Source organism: Podarcis melisellensis, assembly GCF_964234715.1.
Source record: "Podarcis melisellensis genome assembly, chromosome: 7".
NCBI classification, from domain to species: domain Eukaryota; kingdom Metazoa; phylum Chordata; class Lepidosauria; order Squamata; family Lacertidae; genus Podarcis; species Podarcis melisellensis.
In genome coordinates, this window is record NC_138539.1 from 61,289,319 (window position 1) to 61,306,448 (window position 17,130).

The 17,130-nt window shown below is 46.3% G+C and overlaps 1 long non-coding RNA gene across 1 annotated transcript in view; it reads right to left on the reverse strand.

The window, feature by feature from the left end:
* The window catches only part of LOC309373827, a 41,484-nt gene that overhangs the window by 3,626 nt on the left and 20,728 nt on the right, over positions 1 to 17,130 (reverse strand). Inside the window, exons 2-5 of the long non-coding RNA XR_014170198.1 lie at positions 14,908 to 15,080; positions 10,504 to 10,626; positions 4,697 to 4,844; positions 65 to 4,110 (exon numbers count right to left, since the gene is read on the reverse strand). This is a non-coding gene — a long non-coding RNA (uncharacterized lncRNA). The remainder of the gene's footprint in view (positions 1 to 64; positions 4,111 to 4,696; positions 4,845 to 10,503; positions 10,627 to 14,907; positions 15,081 to 17,130) is intronic.

Here is a 17,130-nt window from a genome sequence, read left to right on the forward strand (position 1 = left end):
TTTCCGTTCAAAAGCTCACATTTCTGTCTGTATTCATGCCCATATAGCATCTAACACAGCTTACTGTACTTTTTAGCCATGGCATTTGTCTGGCTTTTGTTTGTTCAAGTTACTCAATCGACAGGTTCCTCAGCAGGTTTTGTAGCATTTCAGTGCACTCAGAATGTATCCAGTCCAATCATCCACAGTCCGTACCAAAAACATTAGTAAGCTATAGTATTGAGATGATAATGTGTCAGATAGAGGAGATTTGGGATGCCCAAAGATTGCTATGACAGGAGCAATTTAAATATATTTCCCCCATGAATTTTTTAGAAAAATCATTCTGTGGCATTGGCTTAAAACAGTGTTTTAATGCTATACTTTGCTTTCATCTCTTGACCAGACAAACTCATCAAGTGCCGGAAGATAAAATCATTGAGCAACTCACAGAAAAGCCCCAATCAATTCCACAGAAATCTTGTGACTTCAGTAACCCATCAAGATCAAAATCTGTTTGTCACAGCATTGATTTTTCTTCTGCATGTGAACAAGGAGAATGATTTTAAAGCTGTAGCAGGGGCAAGGGAAAAATGGCTAGACTCTTCTACCATATTTGTAATTTTCATTAGTCGGGCACTTAACATAGTTGTGATAATGGAAAACATAAGGCAATTTTTAAGTAAACGCTCCTTGTGAAATGCCAGACATGCAGAGAAAATGTATGTTTCCTGTTACAAAATTAAATGTTAGAAATGAAAAGGTTTGCAGCCTATCTCTCTCAAAGTGAAATGCAGGCCCTAAATGGGTGTCTTGCTGTGGTCTGTCAGAAAGTGGTAATAAGCTGTTTTGAAGGGTTGAGCCTGCATGTTTGTGCCATTTCCCACAGTTTGTGTTATAAAGCTGCTAGCTGGTCTTCAATTAAATAGAGAGGGGGAGTATTAAAGCACCGTACAAGTGTATGATTCCATTTCAGACCATCTTTGCATCCCTTTCTCCGTAACTGTTAATTTATTGCAATGATTTAGTACCCTGACAGTTTTACTACACCTAACATTTGTTACTACACCAGTAATACACTCAGCATTGTAACGGACACAGATGAACCCCACCATCCTTGCCCTTTAGGCTTCTGAATCTGATTCAACACTCTGCTATGCACACCTTTTATTGCTTTGCATTGTATTTTTAATAACGGCTGATATTCACCTGCAAGCAGAACAGACTGCAAACAGATTGAGGCTTCTCTTTTCTTTCTTCCCTGCCTTGAATCTCCCATGTGATCTCCCAAAACCTGTTCTAGAGGGTTGGGGTGCCTTCTGGAGCAGAAGCAGAAGGCCCATTTCATGAGTGGACTTCCACTCAAATCATGTTGGTTATCTCTCATTCTATTTTATACTTTTTGTTTGGGTAAACTACCTAGAAAACATATTACTGGGCAGCCATACCTATATAGTATGTAAGTAATTTCCTACACACCCAGACCTTTTTTTAAAGTTAGATTGGCTCTCAAGTTCAGTTCTGTTAACAGACAGGCAGTGCCCCTCAAAGTCAATAGGGGAAATGGGTAATAAACTTTCACCAATGCCAAACCGACCTCCCCACCTTAGCTATTCAGTTGCAGAAAATTGTGCAGCCAAGGCAAAGTGAGCAGTCAAAGCAGGAAGCAATGCCCCACTTTCTATAAACATTCCCTGTAGACTGGCTAGAAATTCCTGAACTAGTTTGGCTACCAGAATACAAGAAGGCTTCCCATAGAAGCCAGGGCTGGCCCATGACATTTTGCTGCCTGAGGCAAAGGACTAGATGGTGATTCCTTGCCCGGTACCCTGCCCACATATACATTCTATGGGTAGCATGATCCAGCACACCTGTGTGAAGCATGTTACTTAGGGGACATGGTCAGAGACGTAGCTAGGGGGGCAGGAGGGCATACTGGGCATCACTCACCCAGGGGGCTTCACTTACTGCGGGGCCTGCAGTGCGCCCGAGCCACCCGTCTCTCCTGGGAGTGACACAGTGGCTCAGACACCTGCAGGCTCCGTGCTGAGCGGGAGGCAGCAGGCGGACTCCATGGACCCTGCCTTGGGTTGCCTTGCCCAGTGGGTGCTTGCCCTGCCCCTGGGCACACGCACCACCCCAGGCGCCCAAGTGGCTTGCTACATTGCTGGGCATGGTCGTAGCCACGGTTCAAGGGAGGCAGCTGTCCCCCTCCAAATTAATAAATAAAAATGCTTAACTAAAAGTAGAAATAATCAGAATATTTGAAATACTCTCTGAGGTCACTTAAATGATGGCGTGGCACATTCTAGTGACACAACTGACAACCCAACTGAGCAATGGGCATGGCTTCTGTGAACTGACCAATCGTGTCACAGGTGGCTTGGTTCTGGAAGTTTATCATAGTTTCTGGCATTTTCTCTTAAGAGTGTGCACCTACAGGGCTTGTCTAGAAATGACTAAGTTTCTCACAGCCTATTTATACTGCAAAAAACCCTCAGACCTCAGCTGATGATATAGTTCAGTTTATTCAAGTTCACAATTTGGATCAGTGCAGAGCTAATGTTTGTTGTGAACCAGTGTTTTATTTCATTATAGTGTAGTTTCCTGGCTATCATTGGTGTTCTAACTCCAACCATCAGCCTACCTAGGACATGCCAATTGTTTTGAAATGGATATTAAAAAGTTGTTTACTGCCTCTCCCAACATAAATCCTGGCTGCACCTATGTTAGGGGGTGCAAGACAGGTTGTGTGGCTCATACAGTTCTATCCTACAAGAGAGGGGGGGGAATGGCCAGGGGACATGGGAGAAACAGACAGGTGGCTGCTGCCCCTGCCCCACATTACCTGCCGCACGAGGCAGTTGCCTCCCTCTGCTAAATGATATGGTTTACCCTAATAGAAATTGCTAGAATCAATAAAGGGCATGATGTGTTTGTCCACAGACAACTTTCCAGGTCATGTGGCCAGCATGACTAAACCGCTTCTGGAGCAACGGAACACTGTGGGTTAAAGCATGATGAGAAATTGAACTCAGCATATAAGATCAATTTAGAGAAAAAGTGTTCATAACTTAAGTCCTATGTTTCATTTAGAAGCTGTGAGTGGGAAATGGAAAAGAAACTACATTTGCCACCCATCCCTTAATTTAAAATAAAATGAAATCAAAGGACAGAACAGATTGCATAACAGCAGCAAGCATACCAGACGAGGCAGTAAAAAACCCTGGAAATTCCTAGCGGAAATACAGCAGGTAGAAAATTTAGGAAGTCAAAACTTAAGTAAAACCAAAAAATGAGCTAAATTCTCCCCTCGGCTTTACCTTTATGTATCTCTGAACTAATCACAGTAATGAGCATTAGGAAGCTCATTTTAATGTTTAAGCTAAATCAACCCACCCAATCAGTATCAGAAATATCAAGGAAGAGGAATCTGTGGGCAGGAAGAAAGCAGCATTCTGAGATCAGCTTTGTATGAGAAACAATGGGGTCAAGTCGACAAAACTATTTTCTACAAGTGTTTATGTTACGTCACCCTTGTCTTATATATCTGTATGAATACCTAGAAAGTTCATGTATTTGTAGGGGACTGGTTTGGCTTTTGGAGAAATTCCTGGTGCCCATGATGTTTAAATTCTCATGAGCAGACCAATAACATTTCTGACATTTTCAACTCTGCTGGTAATGACTATTTAGAATCAGCCAGTAGTCTTTTTATAGCATAAAGCCAGGTTAAACAATTTTCCTGCAACAACTCCTGTTGGTACCTAATGATGAGCAGGAGGAACAAGTTACACTGCCATATCTTCAGCTGAGCCGGAGTTGGGGACTGGCTGAGCTCAGCTGAGCCAAGTCAACTCAGACGGAAATCTGCTGTATACTAAGCTACTCATCCCAGTGGATCTTGACATGGGATTGCTCCCTGAGCCTCTGAGAAAGCTCCTCTCTGGATGCTCATCTACTGCCACTTGGAAAACACAGTGAAAAGATGACATGACTACATGCTGGCTTAATAGCTGTCAATATGTCAAATTACCTTTGATGCCCCTTCTAGGTGTGCTCAGGACAGGAGACCTGTTACCCAGCCCTCCTTACATTTCTGATCAATGGGATCCTGTGGGACAGCTTAACCTGTTGGGGCAGAAGTGGCTGTTCCACAGTCATTAATACAACTTTCCATGTGATTGTAACATTTTGTAGAGTTATATTTTGTTTGGGGTTTTTTAGACAGAGAGGAAAGACCTTAACCAACCATTCTGTGACCTTATTATGTCACATGTATAGAACTGGCATTGCAATGTATGTCCCCTCCCCACCCTCCAAAATGAACCAATGGTTTTAGAAAATCGAAATCATGAATGCTGATAGGCACTTATGCCTGATTCAAACTCATCTTTTCCCAATACAGCTAAGTGCTATTGGGTAACAGTAACTTCTACCATGGTTGGAAATTTCCACAAGTGTTTGGAAAAGCAGTAGGTCACACAGCAGAGTAAGATCATGTGCAGAGGTTTGGACAGAGATTGAATATTATGCAACCACAATTTTCCTTACTGTACATCCATAACTGCCAGTTTCATACCATAACTGTAGTAATGATGTTGGACCACAAGCAATTGCTTTAACTGTGCAATTATGCTCATAACCACGTGAAAATGTTTTATGTTAATAAACTGTTAATTAAAAGCAGCAGAGGGAACTGCAGGATACAACTTACATGAACTCACGAAAATATGTAACCTTTGACAGCTATGTTTCTAGGGCTGCAGCAAATTTTTGCCTAAGAAATTTTTCAGGTTGAAAGGGAAGCTTACGGCGGACAGAAAATCTTGTGCACCATGCCCTTTGCTTGCTTGTAGTTTCTCCTAATAGAATACATTTTTAATGTTATGTTTACTAATATATTCATTTTTAGGCACACTTCCCCCAATATTCTTTTGTGAAACATTGCTTGGCTGGAGAACTACATTGCAAAATTCAGATAAGTGTGAATCCAGAGGATATGGCTGGATTTCAGTTCTCATATTATTTTGGAAAGTGCAGATTTGATAGATTTGGCTTTAAATGGAAATTGAATTGACTTTCTTCTCCATCCCCAGTCATGACAAACTGAAGTCTGTTGATTTCAGTGCGCCTCCTTTGAGTACGACTTTGTCAGATATCACTCATTGTATTCAAATATTTTCCCGTTATCAAGCATGGTGTGTAAATAGTTAAGTGATTTAATGACATCACCGACAAGTAAAGTCTAGAGTTCCATTATGTCATCCGCAGAATATTAATTTCCAGTTTACTCAATTTACATTGGCTATACGGTATATTTGGTTGGAGCTATTACATTTTGTCAGTTTAATCATACTGGTTTGCCTCTGGTTTCCAAAAACACATCATTTCTGAAGTATGAAACAATGCAGATATCAAGCATAATTTGGATTGGTATGGAAACCTGGCTGAAAATTAAAATTAAAAAGTGCACGCTGTTTTCCACAGATCATCAAGGATGTTCAGAATTTATCAAAGCTGTTTAGCTACGAATGTGCTTTCGTATAAAATTCTATACCATTGCAAACGGTGTCATCCTAATTGAACGGTGGCAGCCCAAGCTGGAACACAGATGTTAATGGGAGATGGTGGCCAAAAGCAAGAGAAGATAATGTTATCTGTCTCTCTCCCTGGTAACTTGTGATGTACTGAGAGTTTTCCTGCCCCTGTGTTGCTTCATGGTCTGCTGTTTGTGAGAAAGGGAAACTGGGAGTGTGTTGATGTTGGGTGTTTTACTGCATATTGTTGTGGGTGGTGGAAGGGTAGAAGAGAAGAAGGGGCTGATACTTCCTGGTTTCACCCTCAGAATGGCTGTACTCATGCAACTTACAAATGCAGACCAGTGAAGGGTGTACAGTAGCAACTCATTAAAACACACAGCTACAAGAATGGTGCCAATGTGAAAAACATTAATTAAGTTTAGAAATACATAGAGTGGATGCAAGTGTTCACTAAACTCCTGGGGAAGTAGATAATTTACCTCCACAACCTCAACCGCATAATAAATCCCCCAATTCAAATCTCTTTAGACTGTGACTCTCAATAGATTTCTAAAAATGTACACTTACGGAGTAAACAGAATGCCTAATGGCTTCCAGCAGCACATCAGATTTGTTACACTTATGGGAGGTCTGGCTATCAAATATTCATGCCTGCAGCTCTTATGCAACACTAGGAACTTTTTCACTTGTGAAATAAATAAAAAAGTTCACCAGATGTAGGAGATAAAGGGATTGTTTTATCTGACATGGATGACCAAGTTTTCTTATGGATTATTAATGTTGGGAAAACTCTGAAGGCATGAGCTAGCAAACATTGCTCTTACAGAAGTCCCCATAATGAGGTCTCCTTGGCAGGTACATAAAGGTAAAGGGACCCCTGACCATTAGGTCCAGTCGCGGATGACTCTGGGGTTCGGCGCTCATCTCGCTTTACTGGCTGAGGGAGCCAGTCTACAGCTTCCGGGTCATGTGGCCAGCATGACTAAGCTGCTTCTGGCGAACCAGAGCAGCGCACGACAGCACCATTTACCTTCCAGCTGGAGCGGTACCTATTTATCTACTTGCATTTTGACGTGCTTTCGAACTGCTAGATTGGCAGGAACAGGGACCGAGCAACGGGAGCTCACCCCGTGGCGGGGATTCAAACTGCCAACCTTCTGATCGGAAAGCCCTAGGCTCTATCGTTTAACCCACAGTGCCACCCACATCCTTTTGGCAGGCACACCCACAGCTATATTCCTAATGCAAACAAACAAAAGTAACAAATAATACCTTTCTAGCTTCATGTAACATGAAAGACATCTGTAAGTCAGCCGTTGCTCATTCTGCTAAGAAGAGCCCAATCGCAAGGTCTTGCCCTGATGACAGCTCTACTAAGCAGTGATCCTGGGTAGGGAAACTTCCATTCATGGTCTGACTTCAGGCACAGCTGCCCACGGTCCCTGCCTACCCCAAACCTCTGAAACCTTCCTTCCAAATTGACATTTTGCATTCCTCCTGCTCAGTGCTATTTTTCTAGAAAAAGGGGTGCCAGAACTCACCATGATCACCTGGTTTACCGAGGAGCTCCGGAAAATGAAGCGGGACCTCAGACGGCTAGAGCGAGTATGGCGGCGTGCCCGTGACGGAGCTTCAAGAACATCTTATAGGGTTTTTATGAAAACCTACGAGATGGCTGTGAAGGCCACTAAGAAGTCCTACTTCTCGGCCTCCATTGCATCCGCTAGCTCTCGCCCGGCGCAATTATTTAGTATAATTCGGTCTTTAACGTCCCTCGAAGGACAGCCAAATTTAAATAACAAATTGACACACAGCTGTGAGGCATTTGCGAGCTTTTTTGCGGAGAAGGTCTTGTCGCTCCGCCATGACCTCCCTGCCAATTTGGATACAATAAAGGAACTGGAGGCCCCTCGACTGTCCTCGGGTCCAGTATTGGACCACTTCGACCGGATATCCCCAGCCGATGTGGACAGACTCCTCCGAGCTGGAAAGCCCACCACCTGTCCTCTTGACCCGTGCCCGTCTTGGCTGATTAGAGCGTGTCCAGACGAGGTGCGGGCCCTCCTGGGGGATATCATCAATTTGTCCCTTGGCACGGGGACATTCCCAGGGGAACTGAAGGAGGCAGTGGTGCGCCCGCTCTTAAAGAAAACATCATTAGATCCTTTAGATCTATCCAATTACCGCCCGGTTTCGAATCTTCCGTTCCTGGGTAAGGTGATTGAGAGAGCGGTTGCTGAACAGCTTGGTGGGTTTCTGGATGAAACATCGGCTCTGGATCCATTCCAGTCCGGCTTCTGCGCTGGCCATGGGACCGAGACGGCTCTGGTTGCCCTAACAGATGATCTTCGTAGACAGCTGGATCGAGGCGGGTCGGGGCTGCTGATTCTTCTAGATTTGTCAGCAGCTTTTGACATGGTCGATCATGAACTTCTGGACCACCGCCTTGCCGACGTGGGGATCCAGGGCACAGTCCTTCAATGGCTGCGCTCGTTTCTCTCTGGTCGGGGACAGAGGGTGGCGCTTGGGGGGGAATTGTCATCGCGCCACTCCTTGGTGTGTGGAGTGCCTCAGGGTGCGATTCTCTCCCCGATGCTTTTTAACATCTTTATGCGCCCCCTCGCCCAGCTTGTCAGGAGTTTTGGGCTGGGCTGCCATCAGTATGCTGATGACACCCAACTCTATCTGTTGATGGATGGCCATCCTGACTCGGCCCCAGACACACTGATCAGATGCTTGGAAGCTGTGGCTGGATGGTTGCGTGGGAGCCGGTTGAAGTTAAATCCTTCGAAGACAGAGGTCCTCTGGCTGGGACGGGATGATATGGGACTGAGGGGGCAGCTCCCATCTCTTGCGGGGGTGCAATTAGTGCCAGCACCGTCCGTTAAGAGTTTGGGTGTAATCTTCGATACCTCCCTCTCCATGGAGGCGCAGATTGCAGCTATTACAAAGGCGGCATTTTTTCATCTCCGCCAAGCTAAGCAGTTGGCTCCTTACCTCTCTCGCCCTGACCTAGCTACTGTGATCCACGCGACGGTCACCTCCAGACTGGATTATTGTAACTCGCTCTACGTGGGGCTGCCCTTGAGACTGACCCAAAAACTCCAGCGGGTGCAGAATGCCGCAGCGAGACTCCTTACGGGGTCTTCGCTGCGAGATCACATTCATCCGGTGCTATACCAGCTGCACTGGCTCCCGGTGGAGTACAGGATCAGGTTTAAGGTGCTGGTTTTAACCTTCAAAGCCCTATACGGCCTAGGACCCTCGTACCTACGGGACCGCCTCTCCTGGTATGCCCCACAGAGGAACCTACGGTCTTCAAACAAAAACACCTTGAAGGTCCCAGGCCACAGAGAGGTTAGGCTGGCCTCAACTAGAGCCAGGGCCTTTTCGGCTGCGGCTCCAACCTGGTGGAATGCTCTGTCACAAGAGACAAGGGCCCTGCAGGACTTGACATCTTTCCGTAGGGCCTGCAAGACAGAACTGTTCCGCCAGGCCTTTGGTTAGGGCGCAGCCTGACTCCCTCCTCTGGCAACCTTTACAAAACTTTATGGCTGCCATCAATCTTGATTTTAATTAATTTTTATAATGTTTTTATAATGTCGCACTATTTTGGTGTTGTTAGCCGCCCTGAGCCCGGCTTCGGCTGGGGAGGGCGGGATATAAATAAAATTTATTATTATTATTATTATTATAATGGCAATGGTGCCCACCTGAAAGGTGCCGGAACTGAGGTCTGGTGAGCTCTGGCTGAAAAAAGAAAAGCCCTGCTCCTACTCCATTTGCCAGTTTGGTAAAGGATTACTGGACCTGAGTCTGCAGCTATTTAACTCTGTTGTCCAAAAGAACAAGCCCATCTTCCATAGTGAGTGAAATATACTCGGAGTCGAGAGCGGATTTCATGCTCTTTATTCAGCTCATAGTGGTGAGGAGGAATGGAAGTTCCCCCAGCATATCAGCTTTATATACATTATTTACACAATGGGCCCTACGTGATTGGCTAATTCCAGGATTCTCCTGTAGGCCAATCAGGTTGCGGATTCACTTCCACCTGGAGCTGGATTGGGTGGCTCCTGTGGACCAATCAGACTGCTGCATTCTAGACCCTATTGTTCTAGGACCAATCAGACTGCTGCATTCTGAATCCTATTGTTCTAGGACCAATCAGACTGCTGCATTCTGAATCCTATTGTTCTAGGACCAATCAGACTGCTGCATTTTGGATCCTATTCAACTCAGTACATAACCGTGAGGTTTATAACTACCACCTTATTTCTGGCAAGAAAAGGCCTGCAAATAAAACCAGGTGGAAATTAAGCAGCAAAATATATCCATCATCTTATTTTCCTGCCATTAAATGGGACTTGAGCTTTCCCATAAAAAAGAAGTGGCAACTTTCCTAAATCAGCCTCCTGCTGAAGCCATTGCATGAGAGCCATATTGGGGAAGAGGATCGTGCAACTATTTCCACAAAATAGTTAACACTGCAGATCGGTAATCCTCCATAATCTGAAATATTGGCTCTGTGCCAAACCCTGTGCTTTCATATACCTCTGAGGAAATTATGGCCTTTCAGTTTGTGGAAAAATAGAAAAGCTTTCTTCCCCTCTTTCTTTAATAAGTAAAATATCAAGCATTTTGCACAAAGCAAACTAATCACCTAGAAGAGAAGGCAAAGTATGCAAATGAACCTTTCCGCATGGCTGGGTAGGTCTATTCAAGGTACAGTTGGGGACAAGAAGTTGATTTTGCCAGAATGTATAACTATCTCATCCTCTCACTTTTCCCACCAATAATTTAACATAAATGATACGGTATCAAAAGCACAAAAATGCATTAATCTGTGCATTAACAAAATAAATCCAGGAAATAGATCAAAAGTAGTGGTTTTTAAAATCCAGGCAGGATGATATATATACCAGCATTGTCAGGATTTTAAGCCTGAGTTGTAAACATTTGCATATTGTAAACACACATACACCTCTGCAGATTTGAAGTTTTAATTCAGTTTGGTCAAATCAAATGTTCACAATCAGAGCTTTTTTCCATCCAGAACTCACTGGAACTCAGTTCCAGCACCTCTCAGGTAGGTGCCAATGCCATTCTAAGAGAACAAGGGAGGTGTTCATGGTCAGTTCTGGCACCCCTTCCCCCAGAAAAATAGCACTGTTCACAACTCTGGTTACTTGAAATCCTGGCATTGCCTAAAAATGAAGATCTTAAGAAGTAAGGAGACCCTTCATTTTTCTTCTAAAGGGTCATGGGTAGGGGAAACCTATGACCCTACAGATGCTGTTGGCCCTCCCATTATCCCCAGCCAGCATGCAATGGCCAGGGATTATGGAGTTGTAATCCGACATCTGGGTAGACGGGTTCCTTACCCTGATGCTGTTGTACTACAGCTCCCATCAGCCTCGGCAAACATGGCCAATGATCTGGGATGATGGAAGTTGTATTTTGGCAACATCTGGAGGGCCAAAGGTTCCCCACACCTGCTTTAGGTTAATTGAGGCCCTGCAGCCTGAAATAAATTAATAAATTTAGATACAAAAAAATGGAGGAATCCCAAAATGGCTTCATGTAAGGAATGGATTAGTTGACTATGACAAATAGCATACATGAAGCAAAAATGTAAGGTGTGCAAGAAGTGAGTGTGTAAAGAAGAACCTGTTAAAGACTGGATAATTTTTATTTTTGAAAGCAATATCATTTGGATGCTCTAATTGTTTACTTAAAAAAAATAATATTAGGCATATTTGTAGCCAGTCCTTAATCAGAGTTCAGGGCAGAGTATAATGCAGAATATAGAAACTACTAATTACATATTATTAGTTCAAAGCAGATTTTTTTAAAAAAGACATCAACAACTCTTTGCAATATATTTAGTTTATAAATACATGCTCTTTTGCTGTTACCATTTGCTTTTTTGAAAAGAAAGAGTTTCCTTGGTTGCTAAGTAAAGGCAAACTCTAAGTGGACTCCACCTTTGCCTATATGAATACAAATATGAATATTCATGTGTAGGAAGTCTGGTGGGACACAACCCAAAGGATAGTATTAGACTCCTCCAATCAATATAACTCACATCAAGAACGTGGTGTGTATCTGACAAAGAATGTTCTAACCTACATTCATTCATGCATAATTTTTTGCCTTCCTTAAAGTTGGCACATTTGGTGAAATGCCAATGAAACAGACCCCACTCACACCAAATATGTAATGAACTGTAGAGATAATAAATGCTGTATATAGTCAAACCAAAGACCACAATATTCTGGCACAAGGCACATGCAATTTGAAGGGGTTGTTAATTTCAGCACTGCATACTTTGGTATCGCTTTGACCATTGTTCAGATCACTGCAGTTGTGCCTGGTTCTGAAGAAAAAGCAATGGCGACAATCAAATCACATGCTTTCCTGCGCAACAACTGAAGAGAAATAGTTTCGTCATGATGACTCAGCAGGCTTTCCCGTCCAACATGTTTATTCAGCATTCTTTGATGGTTCCTTTCAGTATATTAAACAACAGAACATGCATGTATAAACTATTTATTTTGCAAGGCAGGTTCATATCTCAGTTGTGGCAAAATACAGTGGTGCCTCGCAAGACGAAATAAATTCGTTCCGCAAGTCTCTTCGTCTTGCGGTTTTTTCGTCTTGCGATGCACGGTTTCCCATAGGAATGCATTGAAAATCAATTAATGCGTTCCTAGGGAAACCGCCTTCAGACCAGGTCCGGGGACAGTCTGTCCCCGGACCTCTTCTGAAGGCTGGGGGGCGCGGGCTTCGCAGCAGCGCTACGAAGCCCGGCGGCTGGGGCAGGTGTTCCCGCCCCCCCCTGCTTCGGAGCAGCGTTCCGAAGCGGGGTGGCTGGGGCAGGTGTTCCCGCCCCCCCGCCCGGCTTCGCAGCAGCGCTACGAAGCCCGGCGGCTGGGGCAGGTGTTCCCGCCCCCCTGCCCGGCTTCGCAGCAGCGCTACGAAGCCCGGCGGCTGGGGCAGGTGTTCCCGCCCCCCCCACCCCGCTTCGGAGCAGCGTTCCGAAGCGGGGTGGCTGGGGCAGGTGTTCCCGCCCCCCCGCCCGGCTTCGCAGCAGCGCTACGAAGCCCGGCGGCTGGGGCAGGTGTTCCCGCCCCCCCCACCCCGCTTCGGAGCAGCGTTCCGAAGCGGGGTGGCTGGGGCAGGTGTTCCCGCCCCCCCGCCCGGCTTCGCAGCAGCGCTACGAAGCCCGGCGGCTGGGGCAGGTGTTCCCGCCCCCCCGCCCGGCTTCGCAGCAGCGCTACGAAGCCCGGCGGCTGGGGCAGGTGTTCCCGCCCCCCCGCCCGGCTTCGCAGCAGCGCTACGAAGCCCGGCGGCTGGGGCAGGTGTTCCCGCCCCCCCACCCCGCTTCGGAGCAGCGTTCCGAAGCGGGGTGGCTGGGGCAGGTGTTCCCGCCCCCCGCCCGGCTTCGCAGCAGCGCTACGAAGCCCAGCGGCTGGGGCAGGTGTCCGGGATCTCTTTTGAAGCAAGCGGCTGCGGAGAGAAGCGATCTCCCCGCAGCCGCTTGCTTCAAAAGAGGTCCGGGATCTCTTTTGAAGCAAGCGGCTGCGGAGAGAAGCGATCTCCCCGCAGCCGCTTGCTTCAAAAGAGGTCCGGGATCTCTTTTGAAGCAAGCGGCTGCGGAGAGACGCGATCTCCCCGCAGCCGCTTGCTTCAAAAGAGGTCCGGGATCTCTTTTGAAGCAAGCGGCTGCGGAGAGAAGCGATCTCCCCGCAGCCGCTTGCTTCAAAAGAGGTCCGGGATCTCTTTTGAAGCAAGCGGCTGCGGAGAGACGCGATCTCCCCGCAGCCGCTTGCTTCAAAAGAGGTCCGGGATCTCTTTTGAAGCAAGCGGCTGCGGAGAGACGCGATCTCCCCGCAGCCGCTTGCTTCAAAAGAGGTCCGGGGGCAGCGGGAAGAGCTGCCCCCGGACCTCTTTTGAAGCAAGGGGCGGTGGGGAGAAACGATCTCCCCGCCGCCCCTTGCTTCAAAAGAGAAGACCCGCTGTCCCCGGGGCAAGCTTCGTTTTGCGAAGCAAGCCCATAGGGAAATTCGTCTTGCGAGACAACTCGAAAACGAAAAAACCTTTCGTTTTGCGAGTTTTTCGTCTCGCGAGGCGTTCGTCTTGCGGGGTACCACTGTACTTGGATTTATGCAGAGCAGACCTATTCTTGAGTTACTGTGCCTGAGGAGGCATAGGTCTTGCCTCCAGTGTAGCACTATGTAAGCCTCCTGTCAGCACAAGGATATCTGCTTGCACAACAGGACTTTCCTCCTCTCTCCTTCCCCAGCGTCACCCCTAAATCCGTTCTAGGGTTCCCCCAACCCTCTAAAGCAGACACACGCAAACTCCGCCCCTCCAGATGTTTGGGACTACAATTCCCATCATCCCTGACTACTGGTCCTGTTAGCTAGGGATGATGGGAATTGTAGTCCCAAACATTTGGAGGGCTGGAGTTTGCCTATGCCTGCTCTAAACCACATTTGGGAAGGTTGCAGAGGGAAGAGATGGAGAGAAACGCCTATTGCACAAGCAGGTATCCTTGCGCTAATGGGATGAGGGAGTTTCACACTGCCCATAGGCCTTACTGGAAGTCCCACTATGCTGGTGGAATGCAAGGTATGCTTCTGGCACAAAAGGTATCCAGCAGAACACTCCCATTCGCCAGTGGAAGAATTCCGTCCCATTCCTCTGTCCAATTAAAACCCACTTTGCTGTCTGGGCAGAAGGCTGGGACTTCCCCGCAAATGGCAGAGAGGAACAGGTGTGGGTGGAGGTGAGAAGAGAACAGTGACTCAAGAGGGGAAGCACCAGTGGCAGCTTCCTGACACTCTCATCTACATTCAGGAGGTGTAGACAGAGCAGACATTTCCCAATAAAAAATAAAAATAAATGACCATATTATCTGAAGAGAGGGAGCTAGGATAGCCAGAAATTTATCCTTTAATACACTAAACACATCTGTGGGCCTAGACAAAACAATGCAGCTGTCCAGTGGGTTAGACAGCAGTGCAAAACAACATGTGAAAACAATATTTATCAGCATTTGAAAGACAATTGCTACTACAGCTGGCATTACTCTCATACTATTGTAGTGGCTAGAGTGTGACCTTGTGATAAATGCTGCTCTTTGTGTTCTTCCTCCTACCCACAATCACTTAAGAGGCGAAGGCTTCTCCTCCCTTCACTACCAAGGTGACCACAGGCAGTCCACATTTGGTGCAATGTTTCTAAGTTTACCCATCTCCCCTGCCTTCACTTTGGAGGGGAACGAAGACCACGAGGAAAGGGATTTGGCCCAAAGGGTGTACTGCCTGAGTTAGGTTCTCCTGCCTCCCATGAACACTTCAGAAGGAAGGAGAGGGCTTACCGCATTTTATCTCTGAGGCAGCAGAGATGATTTTGCTGGTCCTTACATTGGCTGAAGTAAGTAAGCATTCCCTGATGGTTAAAGTAAGGCACTTGTGGGGTGCAAGCCTCCTTATATTTTCATTTAATGGTAGCAGGTGGAAATCTTCTTCAACCATTCCTTCATCCTATGTACTAAACAGAAAGGAAGCTATGAATAGGATAAAAACAACAACACTGGGACCCATTTTTCTTTTTTATTTAAGAAAAAATAGCTGGCATTTTATCATAAAAAAACCAAACAAAATCTCAAAAGCAATATACAAAACAGAAACCAATCTGATGAAAACCTATTTAAACTATATTTTACTGTTCCAAAAATAAGTGACAGAAGCCCAGGATTATCCTTGTGAGAAAGGTCTTCAACAGGTGCCAAATTCTTCTCTAGAATGCTAGAACCTGTTTAAGCTGTTATTTGTGGTCACACAGGCAGGGCTTTTTTTCAACAGGAACTTGCTGGGCACCACTGCCATTCTAAGAGAACAAGGGAGGGGATGTGAGTGGATGACGTCAGCATGCCGAGCAACATGCTGACGTCATGTGCGCACCTTGTGCACAGTGCTCACCCCATGTGCACACGTCGCATGACGTACTAACGTTAGTCACACGCAGACCGCAGGGCAGGTGCAAGTGACATGGGCACAATGCGCAGGCTGCGCAATAAGGTAAATATGTTGTGCAGCATGCACATCTGGCTGCTGAAGATTTGGGGGACCTGGCCCCCTGGTTGAAAATTTTGGGGAGCCCTTGGCCCCCCGGTCACCCTAGATGGTGCCTATGATCAGGTGCAAAGGAGGAGAAATAATTCCTATCTTTGACACTTGGCTAGAAAATAAAGAGTGCAACAGGTACAGCTTTTTTCACCAGCAAAACATGAATGTAAGAAGAGCCTGCTGGATCAGGCCAGAGGCCCAGCTAGTCTAACATCCTATTCTCATGGTGTTCAACCAGATGCCTGTGGGAAGCACACAAGCAGGCCAAGCTGAGCACAACATCCCTGCAATTCTCCACCAAGTTGCACTCATCAGTGTTTGTCTTTTCTGTACAACTACTAAAAGCTCTGACCCTTGGCCATGCAGGCTGGGGCTAATGGGAACTGGAGTTCAACAACACTTAGAAGGTCACAAGTTCCCTATCCACGTTCTAGAGTGAGAAAGGGGGGGGGTAAACACAGAACAGACAGTAAAAAAAATAAAGCAGGACATTTCCATTTTGCAGGCTGGTGTCAGTGGCTTACTTTGGGCTCTCAAATTTCAGCGGCGCCCCGTGCAATGCTAAAATTCAGCCCTCCACGTCCCACTCCATCCTACGGCATCGTGGAGCCTCCTGCAGCATGGCGCCCAGTGCGGTCGTGCTACCCTAAAAGCGCATCTGCTGGTGTTAATTGTGATCTGAAAATGACTGATAACATGTTAATAATTGGCAAGGGAAAAGTTCGGACTCCTGGGTTCCTGCTCCAGCATATATTTTTGGTGTGCAGTATTTGAGTGATTAAGTAATCCTACACCTCAAACATAAAACAGGGCTATCGGTGCCTAGTCTCACAGAGGTAATCATATTCATGGGATTCATGCATTGTGGCCGTACGGCTACTCAAGCTGAGCGCCAGATACAGACGCTCACGAGGAGTAAGGGCAGAGAGCCAGCGGAAAGCTCTTATTACAAACAGGTGAAACCCAGATTTGTTTCAACATGAGAGGAAACTGAATTCAGCCCAGCAGTAAGTTGTCCCAGTGAACTTTGCTCAAGGTGCAGTAACCAGGGGGAAACACAACACCAGTGGAAATCCCCTCTCACTAAAAGGAATGAAGGCTCTTTAAGTGTTTAACCACAGTGCTGTGTCAGAAAGAGGAATGTCCCAACTTAGCTGAGAGGATCAGCTCCACCCTGCGGTCTGCAGTGAGAATTTCAACCCTAGCTTTGTGAAGCTAGGGACCTCTGTGTATGAAACCCCGTACCAGGCAGCTTGGCGAACTCCAGAGCGACAGCTTGGGAGACAAACAAATGGCTGCATTTCAGCAGAAGTCACAAACATCTACGAGGGGGATTTTGCAAAATAAGAGCATGCCTGACAACTTGCTGACACAATCTTAAGAGACACTGTTGAAGCAGAACTGTTACAAACAAAACTAAATGCTATGGGTTCGTATCTGAAAGCAAAATAAAATATAATAAATAACCTCAT